The sequence below is a fragment of the Carettochelys insculpta genome, chromosome 5, assembly GCF_033958435.1.
Source record: "Carettochelys insculpta isolate YL-2023 chromosome 5, ASM3395843v1, whole genome shotgun sequence".
NCBI classification, from domain to species: domain Eukaryota; kingdom Metazoa; phylum Chordata; order Testudines; family Carettochelyidae; genus Carettochelys; species Carettochelys insculpta.
The window spans coordinates 33,781,658-33,800,156 of record NC_134141.1 but is presented as its reverse complement, the minus strand read 5'-3'; the positions used below and the strand labels follow the sequence as shown (position 1 = coordinate 33,800,156).

Genomic DNA, 18,499 nt, shown 5'->3' with positions numbered 1-18,499 from the left:
GAGTCCTGGGCCCCCTTAAATAGCGATGCTCCATGACAACGGCCAGCAGCCACTGGGTAAAAGGCGCAGTGAAGCACTGCCACAGCAATGCTACTGGGCCTTACTGGCAGGACCACCAACAGAGGGGAGGAAAAAGTCAGCCATGCAGAGGCCAATGCACAGTGGTTCTTATCTGAGTGCTGCACTAGACCACTGTTACCTCTGATTAAGCCAGCATTGAAACAGCGGCAGTGGTGGTGAATGGCTGGGGCTGTTGGAGGGATTGTGATTGTGCCCAGAGAGCTGAGTGGTAGTGGGGAGTCTGGGCTGGAACCCTGGAGATATGGATCCCAAGCAATGTTTTGGACCTGTGGGAGGCCAGAATGCAGAGGACAAAATGATAGCATCTTTGTCCCACTTCCTTTTGCTGTACCTCCCAGGAGGCAAACATGATTCGAATTCTAAACATACAAAACAAATCATTAAAACTTACCCCCTGAACCTCTACAAAGACACTTTCACACTCACATATTAGCTACATAATTACCCTTCCCAAACCTAGCAAGGCTTTATTGTGACCACCCTTAGTGTGTGTGTGTGGCTACTTGTTGCTCTTTTCCCTCCTTGTTTCACTGTAACCAGTTGTTAAACAGCTTGTAATTTAGTGACTGTTCTCGCTCTTTTTTTTTTTTTTTAATATTCCTTCTTTACTCCAAATGAAAACTTTTTAAACATAAACATTTATGGTCAGCATTGCCTCTTTCCCCCATCCACCCAACTCCATACACTTGATTTTTTAAAAATAAAGCAGGCAGGGACAAGTTAATGGTTTTAATCCCATAGCTATGTTCTTAGGTTTGTTTTTGTTTTTGTTTTGTTTTGTTTTTTTCCTGAAATGTCCAGACAATTCAATGTATAGCCCCTGGAAAAAAATAATGCTAAGTGTTTCATTTTCTAAAAGGGTCAAACAGAATTTATCTTTGGAATAAATCTATACTGTGTATTTTCTACCACAAACTTAAATGAAATGAGAAAAATATTAATGAATACGCTAATAGAAATGGGCAGATTATATGAAAGTAGTCAGCTGAGAATTTGCTGAACAGTGGGTTATAGCCCCAGACATTTCAGATCTGGAGATATGGATTTAAATTCTGGCTCTTTTTTAAATGGCCATAAAGAATTCATAAACCTCATGCATCTGTGTACAGGAAACAAGGTCTAGTCCCACCAATCCTGAGGTACCTGTAGTCTGCCCTGATTCTGTTTGTTGGAGTAAGGTGTGATGTAGTCAGGAAGCTTATGCAAATGAGCCTGAACCTTTTCTGTCCTATTATGGGTGCTGTGGAAGTTACTTCACCCATAATTGGGCCAAAAAGGAGACTCTGTCTATAAAAATAAGACACAAGGGGAGGTTACCTTTGTTGTCACCCACCCAATCATCTTTTGTGTGTACAAAAAGGAGGTGGAACCCTAGATAATGGAGAGTGAGTGTTCTGAGACCTAAAAGACTCTGGACTGCACTCCTGGTTTCCAGCTCATTTCACGGCTGTGAGCTCTGAGGTTTGACATGGTTGTTTGGCCTAGTAAGACTCCACCTCAGCAGGAGTCCTGTCCTGTGAGCAGTTGGGTGGCAACAGCACATGCTTGTAGTTTTCTCAGTGCTCCCACTCCAGGCAAGGCTGGACAGCTGGGAAAAATCACTCTAAAGGGTTCCCTTCTCAGGGCATGTCCCATATTCACAGCCCAGTTGAGTGGGATGGCTCTGTGGCAGGGTAAATGTGCCTAGGTGCTTGAAGCCAGGTGGTAGTTCTTAATAGAGTAAGGTTAGGTCTGCACAGCTGTTATTTTGAAATAACTGTCATAGCACCTTCACAAGACAACAACTATTTTGATATAATTTTGAAATAGTAGTTGGCTTATTTCAAAACTGGTAAACCCCATTCTACGAGAAATAGCACCTCTTGCAAAATACCTGTCTTATCAGCACTTGCTTAGAAATAAGCCATAGCGCATTCAATGACTCTATTTTGAAATAGGTTGTATGTGTGCAGAGGCTGTATTCCAAAATAAGCTAAGTGTGTAGCAGTGTTATTCCGAAATAAGCTGTTCCAGAATCCCTAAGGCCATGGCTACACTAGCCCCTGCCTTTCAAAAGGGGGATGCTAATGAGCCACTTTGGCAGATGCTAATGAGGCGCTCCCATGAATATGCAGCACCTCATTACCATAATGGTGGCTGCGCATGTTTCAAAAATGCTGCTTTCGAAACGCACACTGACGGTGTGGACAGCAGCCTTTCGAAAGGACCCCCCCAGATTTTGAAAGCCTCTTCTTCCCAAAACCAAATGGGAAGAAGGGGTTTTCGAAATCTGGGGGTTCCTTTTGAAAGGCCTCCATCTACATGGGCAGTGTGCATTTCAAAAGCAGCACTTTTGAAACGTGTGCAGCTGCCATTATGCTAATGAGGTGCTGCATATTCATAGCAGTGCCTCATTAGCATCTGCCAAAGTGGCTCATTAGCATCCCCCTTTTGAAAGGTGGGGGCTAGTGTAGTCATGGCCTACGTTTGTGTCTTTAGTGTTTTTCTTTGTAGTGCTCCAGAAAGCCATTCCTGTTTCAGCACAGAGGGCAGACCCAGACCCATCAGTGGAGCAATGTGTGAAGAAGTTGGCATGTTGCTGGTGTCCCCTGGGCATTGTGGTCTTGTTGCTCTATTTTCTTTCCTTTTCTCATCTCTCTGGCATGCCAGGGGTGGGGGAAGAAAGATCTTTAACTTCATTTAGGAATCTCTGTTCCCAGTTTAAATGTCCTCTATTCCATATAGTCACTCTCCTTCACCTACCTCCAACCATTGCTTCCCTTTCTTCTTTTTGGTCCTTTTCATAGATGTCACCACTGCATTCTCACATCTGATGTTCCACTCCCTCCCTTCTTCTGCAGCCCCTGCAAAAATCATGCTCAAAATGAGTCTGATGCAGTAATCTCATTTGCTGTGTGCTATCTGATTTCAACAGCTCAATGGGATCATCCATTTGCAGAGTTACATGTTTTCCTGCCAGGTTGGCAGAAGACGTGTTAACCTTTTACTTCAGAGCTCAACCTTTGGTGAATGTTGATTGTTCAACCATAAATCAATCTCCAAAAGAAACTAAGAGCAAAATTACATATAGGGCCTCCCATAGAGTATCATAAGATGACATCAAAAGACTTCTAATGGCAGTTAACTGGTAACTGTTCTAAAAATCTGTAGATCTCAGTCAGGGGAAGGGAGCGTGGGTTTTCCTTCCTCTGCTGAAAATGGAGGGGTCCTTCCTTTCTCTTCTCGGCTTTGGTAAACAGCACTTTTCCACCTGATCCCCCTCCTGATTGACCACAGAACTTGCTCATATTAAGTCATCTCTTCCAGTTGGCATCACTTCTAAGTTGCCGTAGTTGTTGTCTGTAGGCTCTCAGCTTTGCTGGAAATAATTTACTCTCAAATATTTAATGGCCATTTATTTCTTTAGATGATTGATCTCTTGCTCATTCTTTGAAAAAATCGAATTTTCTCTTGGCACCATCCTTATGCAGGCTTCATGGGAGGTGGAAAGTTTTTCAATAATCTTTTAAACTATTTTTGGGGGGTGGGAAAGGGTTGCAATATGTACTTGAGTTCATGAACCACTTTCTCCTGGAACTGACTGTGATTTCTGTTTGGTTTGGTTGTGGGGGGTATTTTGTTTCTTTTATATTAGATTCAATATTTAAAAGATCTGTGTATACAATGCTGTTTGTGTATTATGGATAAAACAATACCCCAGAATCAAACCTGATTCAGATTTTGCCCTATGTATAATGGATGCTTGTATAACATGGTTTTTCATTAGCTGGTTTTTCATGCTGCTCAGTTCTTACTCTGTATAACACCCCTTTTAAATCTTGAACTGTTTTCTCTTTTTCCGTAATGTTTCCAGTGGCAGGTAAACCCACTAGTATTTTACTTGAAAACCTGTGATGTCCTCATGGGTTCAAAATTAGACAAATGCTCTGTGTATGTGTGACTTAGGAAAATGCTGGCCAGTGAAGCTGTGTTTTACAGAATAGTAACACAGAGGGAGCCGTGCTAGTCTATATACTATCAAAACAAAAAGCAATCAAGTAGCACTTTAAAGACTAGCAAAATAATTTGTTTGGTGAGCTTTCGTGGGACAGACCCACTTCTTCAGACCATAGCCAGACCAGAACAGACTCAATATTTAAGGCACAGAGAACCAAAAACAGGAAGCAAGGAGGACAAATCAAATCAAAAATGATCAAGGTGAGCAAATCAGAGAGTGGAAGGGTGGCATGGGAAGGTCAAGAGTTAGATTAAGCCAAATATGCAAATGAGCCCCTTTAATGACTCACAAAATTCCCATCCCAGTTCAAACCATGTGTTAATGTGCCGAATTTGAATATAAGAGACGGCTCGGCTGTTTCCCTTTGAATAGCGGTGTGAAATTTTTTTCCGTAACACACATACTCTTAAGTTATGAACAGAATGGTCCACTCCATTAAAATGTCAACTAACTGGTTTGTGGATCTGGAGTGTTTTGATGTCTGTTTTGTGCCCATTAACCCTTTGTCTAAGGGAGTTAGAAGTCTGTCCAATATACAAAGCATCTGGGCATTGTTGACACATGATGGCATATATGTTAGCCGAGGAGCATGAGATTGTGCCCGTGACTCTATGAATAACCTGGTTAGGTCCAGTGATGGTATTACCAGAGAAGATATGTGGGCAAAGCTGACAGCGGGCTTTGTTGCAAGGAAAGGTTCCAGGACTGGTATTCCTGGGATATAGACTGTGGCTGTTGGTGAGGATCCTTGTAAGTTTGGGAGATTGTCTGTAGGAGAGAACAGGCCTGTCACCTAGGGCCTTCTGGAGTGTGGCATCCTGATTAAGGATAGGTTGTAGGTCTTTAATAATTCGTTGCAGTGGTTTGAGTTGGGGGCTGTAGGTGATGACCAGTGGTGTTCTGTTCTTGGCTTTTTTGGGCCGATCTTGGAGTAGCTGGTCTCTGGGTATTTGTCTGGCCCTGTTGATACAAAGCAGCAATGCCCAGATGCTTTGTATATTGGACAGACTTCTAACTCCCTTAGACAAAGGGTTAATGGGCACAAAACAGACATCAAAACACTCCAGATCCACAAACCAGTTAGTCAACATTTTAATGGGGTGGACCATTCTGTTAATGACTTAAGAGTATGAGTGTTACTGGAAAAAAAATGTTCGCACTATTCAAAGGGAAACAGCCTCGTCTGCATACTTGGCTTAATCTGATTCTTGACCTTCCCCCTCCACCCCTCCACTCTCTGATTTGTCCTCCTTGATTACTGTTTTTGGTTCTCTCTGCCTTAAATATTGAGTCTGTTCTGGTCTGGCTATGGTCTGAAGAAGTGGGTCTGTTCCACGAAAGCTCACCTAATAAATTATTTTGCTAGTCTTTAAAGGGCTACTTGACTGCTCTTTGTTTTGTATTTTACAGAGTGTTTAAATTCTTGCCATTGAAAACAATTTTGCACTTTTATTGCTCTCTGTTGATAAAGGAGTGATATCTTTGCTGTTCTTACCTTGTAGCTATTGCAGTCACCTTAATTCATTCTTATTAGTATTGCAGTTCCATTGTGAAACTAAATAAAGCATAGATGGCTTTTGTATATCAAATATAGACTTGAACAGACCTATAAATTGCGGTCAACAAGTATTTTTATATTAGCTTTAGGGGCATGCACTAAGGCAACGATGCATTAATATCCAGTATTTTCTCATAGTCTGCTGTGGAGAATGTGATGAATGAAGGCTAGTAATTGCTATATGTAATTCAAGAATATTTCCATGCTATCATAATAAGTCCTTACATTTTTAGAGTGCTGCATAACCCTGCATGAACTCTGCATTGCACATGACATTATGTGATTTACAACTGGTAAATGTACAGAAGAGTAAATTAGCAATACCCACTGGGAGTGATTCCCATCTCACTCTTGCTCTTTTTTACACCATTGCAACCTCATTGATTTCTATGAACTCCTCCTGGTTTACACAAATAAAGAAACATGATAAGGAAATACAGAGGAAAAAAACCCACTATCATAACTGGGCACTAATTAAATACCTTTGAAGCAGTGTTAACAGAAAAGCTAGCAATTCAGTGGATCTGCAGCAGGTTTGAGGCAAGAAAACTTTGTTCCTGCTAAGGGTTTTGTATTGTGCTGGGGGATAAAAAAGAATTTCTTCTTCAAGCCTGTGTAACTAGTACGCTATCTTTTTTGAGTTGTAGGTTCACTTAAAATCTCTGTATAAAATCTTTATTTACTCAAACCCTATTCCCCAAGCTTTGGATTTATGAACACGTTTCTGTGATGTAACATAAGCTAAATAATCAAAATGACCTATTACTCAGGGGAAGAAGCAAATGCAAAAACATGCATGTATTTAGGAGTCTGGGGGTACAAATGCAAAAAGAATCCTGTTCCAAACCTCTTAGTCAGGCAACATTCCCACTGACCCTACAAGGTTCCTAATGGACAAGGATCCTAGTTTTCTGTCATTTCAAAATAATTCCAAAATTCTCTGACTAAAAATCAAACAATGAAAATCCACGTTTTCCTGCCATTAAAACGAAAAGCTGGATTTTAGTTTCCCTTGCTACAACATAACTAGGTATCAGCAGAACACATTTTACTGACATACTGTAGGACCCTGTGTAAGTGAGCATCCATAAGCTGACTCTGACCACCACCTGCGGGGAGCTGACCACCCTTAGGTCCTGCCAGTGTCAGCTCCAGGCAGCTGGTGGTTTGGTGAATATAGAGACCTGGATAATGGAGGCAAGTTCTACTGTATACATTTTTATTACAAAATGTAAAAACTAAAGATTCTCTGTAAAAACACAAATGCCCCATTTTTTGGTGACAAACGGATTCCCGGGCTCCCCATGGATGACATGCTCTTCCCAAGCACACTATGTCTAGCATTTTTTGTTTAGCTTAATGCCTACCTTCTTTATCTTGGGCAGACCTTGCAGAAATTTGTGTTCTTCTCACTTATGATAAAATCTCCTTTTTTCCCCTTCTAGAAATCTCCATCACTTGCAACCTGGCCAATACTGCTTGAACTGGCTGCTTTTTGTAAACGGATGAAGTAAAGATTTATTATCATCAGAACATGTGGAAATTAGAAAATGGACTAATGGAAACCATTAATGTCATCTCAACAATCAGATGAATTGTAGATCAATATGGTATATTAATAGATTGGAAATGATTTAATATGGTATAAACATCCAGTCTCAGGCAGTAGCTGGAAAGAAAGGAGACCACTCTACTATATGTATATTTGAAAAATACAAATTACTATCTCATGACAAAGAGATGGTTCCCATCTAGTATTCTGATATTTCTCTAATGGGATAGTATGAAAGAATGGTTCAGTATCCTTTTATAAATCTCACCCAGCATTGTTTCATATGAAACAGTGTCTCTCTTTATAAATGCAAATTATACTGCAATCTTGTAACAATGAATAAATTCTTTGTCATCTATTACACAGGTAAAACAATAATAGTAAATGTCTTATAGTTTGCAGACAGTAATTGTTACCAACAATACCCTCTTTGTTTGTAGTGTGTGCATAGCATTGTAAAAAAGAATGATTAAATATGATTGATATAACAGTTACAGTCCCCACACATATTCTGTATAAATCTCAAAGGAAACCTCAAAGAAGTTAAAAAAATAAACTCCAAAGGAAAACTACTGCAAAAGTACTTTGTGCTAAGCTGGCACCAGACACAAAAATAAAATGATGTCTTTAAGTGAATTATTCTTAAGCTTAAGGGACGAATTAAGATTTTAATGTGGTCTCTTTCCTTGGAAAAATATTAGAAGCCTCATGATTTAAGAAACTTTACTTCCCAAATAAGAATTTGTGGAGGTCCTCTCATTTAGAGTGTCCAGGACCAGGCTTTAATTACAATTATTCAATTAGGGTTCATGTTGCATCACATTGTGTCATTATCTACAGAAGCATTTATGAAAATAGATGATTTGAACTACCACAAATCCCATAAATGAGGTGTAAAAAGCTTAGGCCCTAAGGATTCAGAGAAAAAAAAAGAAAAAGCAAACTACATCCATCAGGAGGGCAACATGTTCAGAAGACTTCACAGGTTTAATTTTTTCATTGATAGCAGTCCTCCAATAGGGCTTGGTTTTAATGGCTTGCCGTACCTGTGATCAGAAAGTTTGGGGGACACACACAAAAATATAACTTGCCAAAATATAGCAAAGTAACTGGGAGTTATTAATGGTTTTAATAGGTTATGTGTAGTTTTCAGTGGTATTCAGCAGAGGAAAATAGTCATAAATCTTCATGGCCTAATTCCTTTAAATCAAGGGTTTAACATTGTCAGGAGCAGTGATGGAAGGTGGCCTAAATACCCCTTTCAATTAATTTTGACAGCTCACGGAGAAATGAAAAGCCAGAAAAATGACAAAAAGCTGGTCTCATTATTCAGATAGGAAAAATAAATGAAAGGAGGAGCCTGGCTGAGGAATTCAGTGTCACATTGTTATCAATTTACTTCATAGTAATGTGGATTCGTAAGTGCTCCCATTGATGTTCAATTATAATTCAGTATAAGTTAAGTGTACCATTAAAGTCTTGTATTACTGACAGAGGCAATATTTATTTAATTTAATTTAATCACACATATTTCAAACAGGACAAGATGAAAAATGGTCTGACTTGACCTCCTCAATGATTAGCATTGTCAAGCAGACTGAAGACTGACAAACCATTCCCACTAATGTATCAGAATCAAGTGGATTCTGGGACCTTGCAAATTAGCCAGTGGTGAAGTGCCTGAACAGGGTTAGTGCTTGCTGTGGTCCTAAATGGTTTTATCTGTGGCTATGGGAAGGATGGTTTGATGTCCAAAAAGGAGGAGGAAGCTAAGGTTGAGTAGGACTTGAAGGTTCAGACTTGTTTTTTGATTTTAGGTTACAGAGGAACATAATCCTATTTTGAGTAGAATGAAGGAAATCAGAACTTGGAATAAGTTGGTGGCTGCACCCCAGCTCTTATCAGGTGTAATGCTATCTTAATTAGCATGAACTAATTTCACCTTGTAGGCATCTCTTGAGAGAGCCCAAGGACTGAATGGTCTGAGAAAATGAAAAACACTCCCACCACTAGAGGTGATCCCACCCAATAGAAAGTTTAGACACATTGGCAGGGCAATGTGGGGAAACCTGCACTCCTGCTTGTACTTGTAACTGTTCTGTGGAGGAAAAGGGCCCTTCAGTTTCCAGAGCTGTCAATCTGCAAGTATTGGCAGCTGTTAAAGAAAATGCAGTGCAGAACATTGGATATAATCCTAGAGGTATGGAGCTGCAGTTGTTTTGGCATTGAAGGGGCACTGAGTGAGACCTTGCTGGGAGTACTGCTGTGTGCAGTTTTGATCACTGGTAAGATTGCAAATGTTCATGAGAAGACAAACAATGTTAGGATCCAGGCTGTATGATGTTCATATAACAATATTATTTGTGACTGTAATGCAGAATCACATTCTTCCTGTCAAATACAGATGCATGGATATGATTTATGCAATTTTTTTAAATAGAATATATAGTTAATTTAAAAAATGAAGCAAGGTTAGCCAGCCTTGGCTTGAGCACTGTAGGCAAAAATGAGACATGAAGGAATATTGTAGAGGTAAATGAGATCCAGAATGGAAAAGTATGAATTAATGCCAGTAACTCTCTTATTCTAGAAACCAATTTAAAATCTGGAGGCTGAAATTGATTACCCTACTGGCAATTCAGTCAGCATTTATTTCACACTAGAGTAAGATGTGGGCTGAGTATTCAAACTCAGCTCTTCAAGAAGCAGTCTAAGTCCTATATTTGGATGCTTAAAATGTCTATACCAGAAATGGAAGTGAAATAGTGAACTCTACTGTAAATCACATCCTCCAGGATTTGGGGTTTGGCTCAGACCTAACAACCCTGTCCTAGAAAAAGCCCTTTGTTATGGAAACAAAGAATTCCTTCTCAACTATGTGTGATGGCTCAGAACTTGCAGCCATTATTATCTAACTGCTTTTCACAGCAGTATGGGAAAGGAAGCAGGTGCCAGAGGAATGGACAAATGGAATTATTGTTGAGATACCTAAGAAAGAAGCACTCAATAACTGTAACAACTGGCTCAGCATTACTTTCCTCAGTGCCAAGCAAGATCCTCGCTAAGATCATTAGTCAACGGATCTCAGACACTGTTGACAAATCACTGAGGAAAGAACAAGCTGGCTTTCACAAAGGAAGGGGGGGTGTGTAGATTGAATTTTTGCACCATGTAACATCATTGAGCAATGCATTGAATGGCAGAAGCCATTGTTCATCCAATTTATTGATTCTTAAAAAGCCTTTCGACAGCACTCATATGAATAGTCTTTGGTGTATTTTGAGAGCATATGGAATACCACAACAAGTAATACAAGCTCATGAAGAGTTTTTACAACAATTTCACATGCAGCATGGGAAACAATGATCAGCACTTCAAAGTTAGGACTGGAGTAAGGCAGAGATGCGTCATGCCTCCGATGCTTTTTAATGTACTCATAGAGTGGGTTTTGCGAATACAACAGAAGATGAGCCAAGGGCATCAGATGTTCTGTCTTCTCCACACTAAAGGACCTTGATTTTGTTGATGACCTCATGTTGCACTCCCATATGCACTGTCATATGCAAGAGAAGACAAATGGACTCTGCATCTTTGGAAAACAGGTCAGACTAAGAGTTAGCCAGAAGAAAACAGAAGCTGTGACCCTAAATATTTTGCTACCTGCATCAGTCAAGATCGATGGCCGCAAGCTACCTGCTTCACATACTTGGGTAGTATCAGACAAGATGGAGGCATCAGAAGCGATATTCAGAGCAGACTCAGTAAAGCCACAAATGTCTTCATGAGTCTGAACGCTGTATGGAAGTCACCAAAGCACAGCATCCACACCAAACTGAAGTTTTATCTGAGCTGCATCTTAACATTACTATGTGGATCAGAATGCTGGCAGGTTACAGAATATGACCTTGGTAAGTTGTCGAACTTTCACACCAGAAGATTTTGGATGATCTTCTGTATTTTTTGGCCAAGAGTAATTTCAAATCAGGACTGGCTTGAAAGGTGCAAGCAAGATGACATGACCACCATCATTATGAAAAGATTCTGGAGATGGATTGGGCATGTGGTCAGGAAAGATGGAAGCTCCATCACCAAGACTGTGCACAGGACTCTTGAAGGGAAGCAGAAATGAGGAAGACCTATAACAAAATGGCATCGGACTATTAAAGTAGAAATGAAGAGTGCGAATAACACTTGGGGCGCTATTGAGAGGCTGGCCAGTGGCAGAAGTGGAGGACCTTTGTTGCTGCCCTACACACCAGTAGATGGAAAGGATGATGATGATTGCAATTCACATTTTCAGTTGTCTGGGTGCAAGCTTGTGTATGGACATTCACTTCACCATGAGGGGTCTCATGTTGTAACTTAAGTTGATTTTTATCACCTTGAATTGTGTTGAAGTAGACTACTCTTAGGCTATGCCTAGACTAGAGGGTTTTGTCAACAAAACCCACAGATCATCCTGATTCCCAAGGGTGTCTTGTCAACAGTAAGTTGACAGAATGCAGCACTTTGGTCAACAGCTGTATCACACTGGCCATGAGGAAGACATAACTGACATTACTGAATTGATTGTATGTTAGTGTTATTTATTTCAGTTTTTGGTTTCTGTGTAACAAGGTCTATGTAAAATAAGTGGTTAGGAAAGTAGATTTTAAAGGGTATTTACGTACCTCAGAAGCAGATTGGCACCTAACGTCAGCAGTAACTAGATGCCTTAGGCTAGGAGTTCCCAATCCTTTTCTTTCTGAGACTTTCCCCAATTCTCAAACATAAAAGCTCCATCAAAACAAAAAGCAGTCAAGTAGCACTTTAAAGACTAGCAAAATAATTTATTAGGTGAACTTTCGTGGGACAGACCCACTTCTTCAGACCATAGCCAGACCAGAACAGACTCAATATTTAAGGCACAGAGAACCAAAAACAGTAAGCAAGGAGGACAAATCAGAAAAAGATCATCAAGGTGAGCAAATCACAGAGTGGAGGGGTGGGGGGGAAGGTCAAGAATTAGACTGAGCCAAGTATGCAGACGAGCCCCTATAGTGACTCAGAAAGTTCCCATCACGATTTAAACCATGTGTTAATGTGCCGAAATTGAATATAAAAGTCAGCTTGTCTACTTCTCTTTCCGAAATGGTGCGATAATTCCTCTTCAGTAACACACATACCTTTAGGTCATTGACAGAATGCCCCATTCCATTAAAATGTTGACTAACTGGTTTGTGGATCTGGAGTGTTTTGATGTCTGTTTTGTGCCTGTTAACCCTTCGTCTAAGGGAGTTAGAAGTCTGTCCAATATACAAAGCATCTGGGCATTGTAGGCACATGATGGCATATATGATGTTAGCAGAGGAGCATGAGAAAGTGCCCGTGATTCTGTGAGTAACCTGGTTAGGTCCAGTGATGGTATTTCCAGAGAAGATATGTGGACAAAGCTGGCAGAGGGCTTTGTTGCAAGGAAAGGTTCCAGGACTGGTATTCCTGGGGTATAGACTGGCTGTTAGGCTACGTCTACACATGAAGCCTACATCGAAATAGCTTATTTCGATGTAGCGACATCGAAATAGGCTATTTCAATGAATAACGTCTACACGTCCTCCAGGGCTGGCAACGTCGATGTTCAACTTCGACGTTGCGCAGCACAACATCGAAATAGGCGCAGCGAGGGAATGTCTACACGCCAAAGTAGCACACATCGAAATAGGGATGCCAGGCACAGCTGCAGACAGGGTCACAGGGCGGACTAGCGCTTCCGGGGCAACAGCTAGCCGCTCCCTTAAAGGGCCCCTCCCAGACACACTCAGCCTGCACAGCACGCGGTCTGAGAAGCCATAGGCACACAGACCCCGGGTGACGCAGTCATGGACCCCCAGCAGCAGCAGCAGCCAGAGGTCCACCCAGCCCTCCCGGCAGGAGCAGGGCTTGCCCTGCTCCATGCCATGTGGGAGGCAGCTGAGCACCTCCTTGCTACACCGGAGGAGGAGGTGCCCCCAGGGCAGCAGGGCTCAACCCCCAACCCTGCAGCACCCCGCCCCCACCCCCGCCTCATACGCCGGCAGCTGTGGAGCTACCCCACCAGCACCGACTGGTGGGAGCGGCTGGTGCTTGGGGAGTGGGACGCTGACCACTGGCTCAGGAACTTCAGGATGAGCCGGCAGACATTCATGGAGCTGTGCCAGTGGCTCACCCCCGCACTCAGGCACCAGGACACCGCCATGCAGCGTGCCCTCACAGTAGAGAAACGGGTTGGCATCGCTGTCTGGAAGCTGGCCACTCCCGACAGCTACCGATCCATGGGGCAGCAGTTTGGTGTCGGCAAGGCCACCGTCGGGGCTGTCCTCGTGGAGGTAAGAGAACCCACGGGGGGAGGGCAGGACAGGGGAGGGGGGCCTGGGCAGAAGAGGGCAGGGGAGGGGAGGGGAGGGGAGGGCAGGGCAGGGCCACGCACACCCTGCTCACCCCTCATTGGTGCTGTCCCATGTGCTTCCCCTGCAGGTTGTGCGTGCCATCAATGCCATGCTCCTGCACAGGCTCGTGAGGCTGGGGGACCCAGATGCCACCATCGCGGCCTTTGCCACCCTGGGCTTCCCCAATTGCTTCGGGGCTCTGGATGGGACTCACATCCCCATCCGCGCCCCGCATCACAGTGGAGGACGCTACATGAATCGCAAGGGCTACCATTCTGTGGTCCTCCAGGCCTTGGTGGACAGCCGGGGCCGTTTCCAGGACATTTATGTGGACTGGCCTGGCAGCACCCATGACGCCCAGGTTTTCCGGAACTCAGGCCTGTGCCGCCGGCTGGAGGCGGGGACCTACATCCCCCAGCGGGAGATCCCTGTGGGGGACACCACCATGCCCCTCTGCGTCATCGCAGATGCGGCATACCCCCTCCGGCCCTGGCTCATGCACCCGTACACGGGCCATCTCTCCGCTAGCCAGGAGCGCTTCAACCAGCGCCTGAACTACGCGCGCCAGGTGGTGGAGCGCTCATTTGGCCGCCTGAAGGGATGCTGGAGATGTCTCCTGACCCGCCTGGATGTGGGCCCCAACAACATCCCCCTGATTGTGGGTGCCTGCTGCGCCCTGCACAATTTGGTGGAGAGCAAGGGGGAGGCCTTTTCCAGGGCTGGGCTGTGGAGGGCAGCAGGGCCGACGTGCAGCCACCCGCTGCCCCCAGTCAGCAGGTGGACCCCGAAGGGACCCGGGTCCGGGAGGCCCTGCAGGCCCACTTCGATGATGAGGCCGCGGGGTGAACTCTGCCAGGCCCCCCACTGCCTGCCCCTTCCTCCACCACACTCCCTGTCCCAACGCCCACACCATGGAGCACCCAACCTCACCCCCCTCCCACTTTTCCTGGACAAATGACAGCACGCACTTGTGGCTGAACTTAAACTGCTTTTTCTTTTAGAACTTTTTTTTTTAACTATAAATATAAAACAAGAACAAACTATATGCAACATGTGTGGAACCAAAGTAATATGTACAAATAAAACAATAGTAATAAAAAAGTGTGCTCAGTAATAAAAAGAAAACCAGGGAGGATAAAGGGGAGAACTATTTACATGGGGGGGACGGGGCAAACGGGGGCACAAAATAATAAGTCCCAACTATATACAAAGGGGGGGCCCACGTCCCGGGCCCCTCGCCCCTAAAGTCCGGCACTGGGCGTGGGCGGCCGGGAGCCCCCCTGTGGCCGTAGCCCTGTCCGGGGTTGGCTGGGGGCGGGGCGGACCGGAAGATATGCCCAGCGAGTCTCAGCTGGCTCCAGGGGTCCCTCGGCGCTCGGCGGTGGGTGGCGGGGCGACGGCGGACGGGACGGCGATGGGTGGAGCAGCTGGTGGTGCGGCGGGTGGAGCAGGCACGTCGGGCGCTGCGGCAGCCAGTGCGGCATGGGGGGCCAGGTAGTCCACCAGGCAGTTGAAAGTCTCCATGTAGGCCCCCCATGCCTCTTGGCGCCAGGCCAGCACCCGCTCCTGCAGCTGCAGGTGCTGCTCTGTGACCTCCAGCTGCCGACGGTGGATGGCCAGCAGCTGGGGGGTCCGTCGCCGTCGGCTGGTGGTGGCACGGGGTCCACCGTCTAGCCCGCAGTGGGGCCGGTCGGTCCTCGGCTGAGGGGCTTGCCTGGAGCCTTGCCGGCACTCTCTTCCGGTCCTTCTGATGGTGCAGGTGCTGGACACAGGAGAGGAGGGGGGGAAGAAGAATGGAGACAGGTGTTAGTGTGGGCCCCGAGCCGTGGCCTTTGTCCCCCCAGCCCTGTGCTGCAGGTTCCCCATCCCCGTCCCCGGGAGATGCTGCTGTGATGGATGGGGTTCAGGGGTCCCCCTGCACTGCACCCCGTCCCCTGGTGGGAGCAACTCTCACTTCACTCCTCAGGGTCTGACAGGAGAGGTTTCTTAGGCCACAGATGCCCAGTTTCTCCCAGGAGTGACAGCACCAGCTGTTGGAAGAGACAGTCCTTCCAACCCATCCTGCGGAGAAGACCCCAAGGGGTGCCCCTCTGGGATGCAGCTTTCCCCCTTCTCAGGCTGGCTGCCTTCCAGCTCTCCCTTCCCCTAGCCTCTGCCTGTGGCCCCCGCCCTCCCCCCCCAATTCCAAGCCAGCTCGGCTTCTCCCTCCTCTTTGTTCAGGGCAGAGGTGTCACCTGCCAGCTGTAGCCCCAGGATCATCCTTTGCCCCTGGGAGCTATTCGGCTCTTGTTGCTCATATGTAGCCTGAGTCTCCCTTTTGCACTCCCCCCACTCCATCACATGCTGCTGCTGCTGCTGCTGCTGTTGCTGCTACTGCTGCTGCGGGGTGTCCCACCCCCTCCTCCCGGGGGCCCCTCGAGGTTCCGCTCCCCCCTGCCCCGGGGATGGGGCATGGCACTGTTGTGCGGGGTGTGGGGGGCAGGGGCTGATGCACTGCTGTGAGGGACATGGCCCTGCTGTCCTTGGGGCCATGGCCATGTGAGCATGTGGGGGGCCCTGGACACATATCTATTACCCCCCGCCCCTCAAGCCCAGGGGTGTACACTAGAGGGGGGTACATACCTGTTGGTCCACTCCCATGGTCCAGAGATCCCCGGGGGGCGGAGGCCTGGCTGCTGCTCCGGGATGGCAGGAGGAGGATCTGCAGCCCAGATTCTGTGGAGGAGGAGCCCACCTCCTCCTCCTCCTCCTCCTCCTCCTGCTGCGATGTCCCGGGGGTGGGCTCCAGGGGGGGCCCCCGGGGTGCGGGGCTTACCTCCGGGGCGTACTCCAGCTGCAGGGCCTGCTGGGGCTCGTCGGCCGAAGTATCAAGGGTGGCCGGAGGGGAGGAGGTGTGCCGGGGGCCCAGGATGTCCCTGAGCTCCCTGTAAAAGGGGCAAGTGATGGGGGAGGCCCCAGATCGGCCGGCCGCATCCTGGGCCTGGGAGTAACCCTGCCGCAGCTCCTTCACCTTACTCCTGACGTGATCAGGAGTGCGGGCGGGGTGACCCCGGGCAGCCAGGCCGTCGGCCAGCCGAGTGAACGCATCCGCGTTCCGCCTCTTGCTCCCCATTACCTGGAGCACCTCCTCCTCGCTCCAGAGCCCCAGCAGGTCCCGCAGCTCGGCCTCCATCCAGGAGGGGCCCCGCTGCCGCTTGCCAGCCTGGCTGCCCGCCTGGCTGGGCTGGCTGCCCTGGCTCCCCTTGGGGGGGGTCCCCTGGGGGTGCTGGGGGGGGCTGCCGGGCAGCCATGGCAGGTGCTGGCCCTGTTCTGGGTGGCTGAAGGACGTGCAGGCTGGTCGCGTGTCTGGGCTGCTGCCTGAACGTTCCCTCAGCTTCCTGCACAGAAAGGGAGGGGGAGGGGACCTTTAAGGGGCCGCTCCACACGGCCACCATTGAGCTGAGGGGCTGCAGAGAGCGTCTCTCAACCCCTCAGCTGATGGCTGCCATGGAGGACCCCGCAATTTCAACGTTGCGGGAAGCGCAACGACTACACGGTCCCTACTTCGACGCTGAACGTCGATGTAGGGCGCTATTCCTATCTCCTCATGGGGTTAGCGACTTCGACGTCTCGCCACCTAACGTCGAAGTTAACTTCAAAATAGCGCCCGATGCATGTAGCCGTGACGGGCGCTATTTCGAAGTTCATGCCACTACTTCGAAGTAGCGTGCACGTGTAGACACGGCTTTCGTGAGGATCCTCATGAGGTTGGGAGGTTGTTTGTAGGACAGAACAGGCATGTCACTCAGGGCCTTCTGGAGTGTGGCATCCTGATTAAGGATAGGTTGTAGGTCTTTAATAATTCGTTGCAGTGATCTGAGTTGGGGGCTGTAGGTGATGACCAGTGGTGTTCTGTTCTTGGCTTTTTTGGGCCGATCTTGGAGTAGCTGGTCTCTGGGTATTCGTCTGGCCCTGTCGATTTGTTTTTTAACTTCTCCTGGAGGGTAATTCAGGTTTATGAATATTTGGTAAAGTTCTTGTAGTTTTTGGTCTCTGTCAGTTGGATCAGAGCAAATGCGATTGTACCTAAGAGCTTGACTGTAAACAATGGAGCTAGTCACGTGTGCAGGATGGAAACTAGAAGGGTGTAGACAAGTATAGCGATCAGTAGGTTTTCGGTACAGTGTGGTACTGATCAGGCCATCCTTGATTAGTACTGTAGTGTCCAGGAAATGTATCTCTTGCATGTTGTAATCGAGGCATAAGTTGATGGTGGGGTGTAGATTGTTAAAGTCTCTGTGGAATTCTTCTAGAGCCTCTGTACCATGGGTCCAAATCATAAAGATGTCATCAATGTATCTTAAGTAGAGGAGTGGTAATAGGGGATGAGAGCTGAGGAATCATTGTTCCAGGTCAGCCATAAATATATTTGCATATTGTGGGGCCATGCGGGCTATGGTGGCATGCCTGTTCTCTCCTACAGACAATCTCCCAACCTCATGAGGATCCTTTCTAACAGCCACAGTCTATACCCCACGAATACCAGTCCTGGAACCTTTCCCTGCAACAAAGCCCGCTGCCAGCTTTGTCCACATATCTTCTCTGGAAATACCATCACTGGACCTAACCAGGTTACTTACAGAATCACAGGCACTTTCTCATGCTCCTCTACTAATATCATATATGCCACCATGTGCCAACAATGCCCAGATGCTTTGTATATTGGACAGACTTCTAACTCCCTTAGACGAAGGGTTAACAGGCACAAAACAGACATCAAAACACTCCAGATCCACAAACCAATTAGTCAACATTTTAATGGAATGGGGCATTCTGTCAATGACCTAAAGGAATGTGTGTTACTGAAGAGGAATTATCGCACCGTTTTGGAAAGAGAAGTGGACGAGCTGACTTTTATATTCAAATTC

General features: G+C 46.5%; 1 long non-coding RNA gene across 1 annotated transcript in view; it reads right to left on the bottom strand.

Moving 5' to 3' along the window:
• Positions 1-2,844: 2,844 nt before the first annotated feature.
• LOC142013484 (uncharacterized) overlaps positions 2,845-18,499 on the bottom strand; it is a 68,848-nt gene continuing 53,193 nt past the window's right edge. The window contains exon 3 of the long non-coding RNA XR_012645656.1: positions 2,845-2,924. This is a non-coding gene — a long non-coding RNA (uncharacterized LOC142013484). The remainder of the gene's footprint in view (positions 2,925-18,499) is intronic.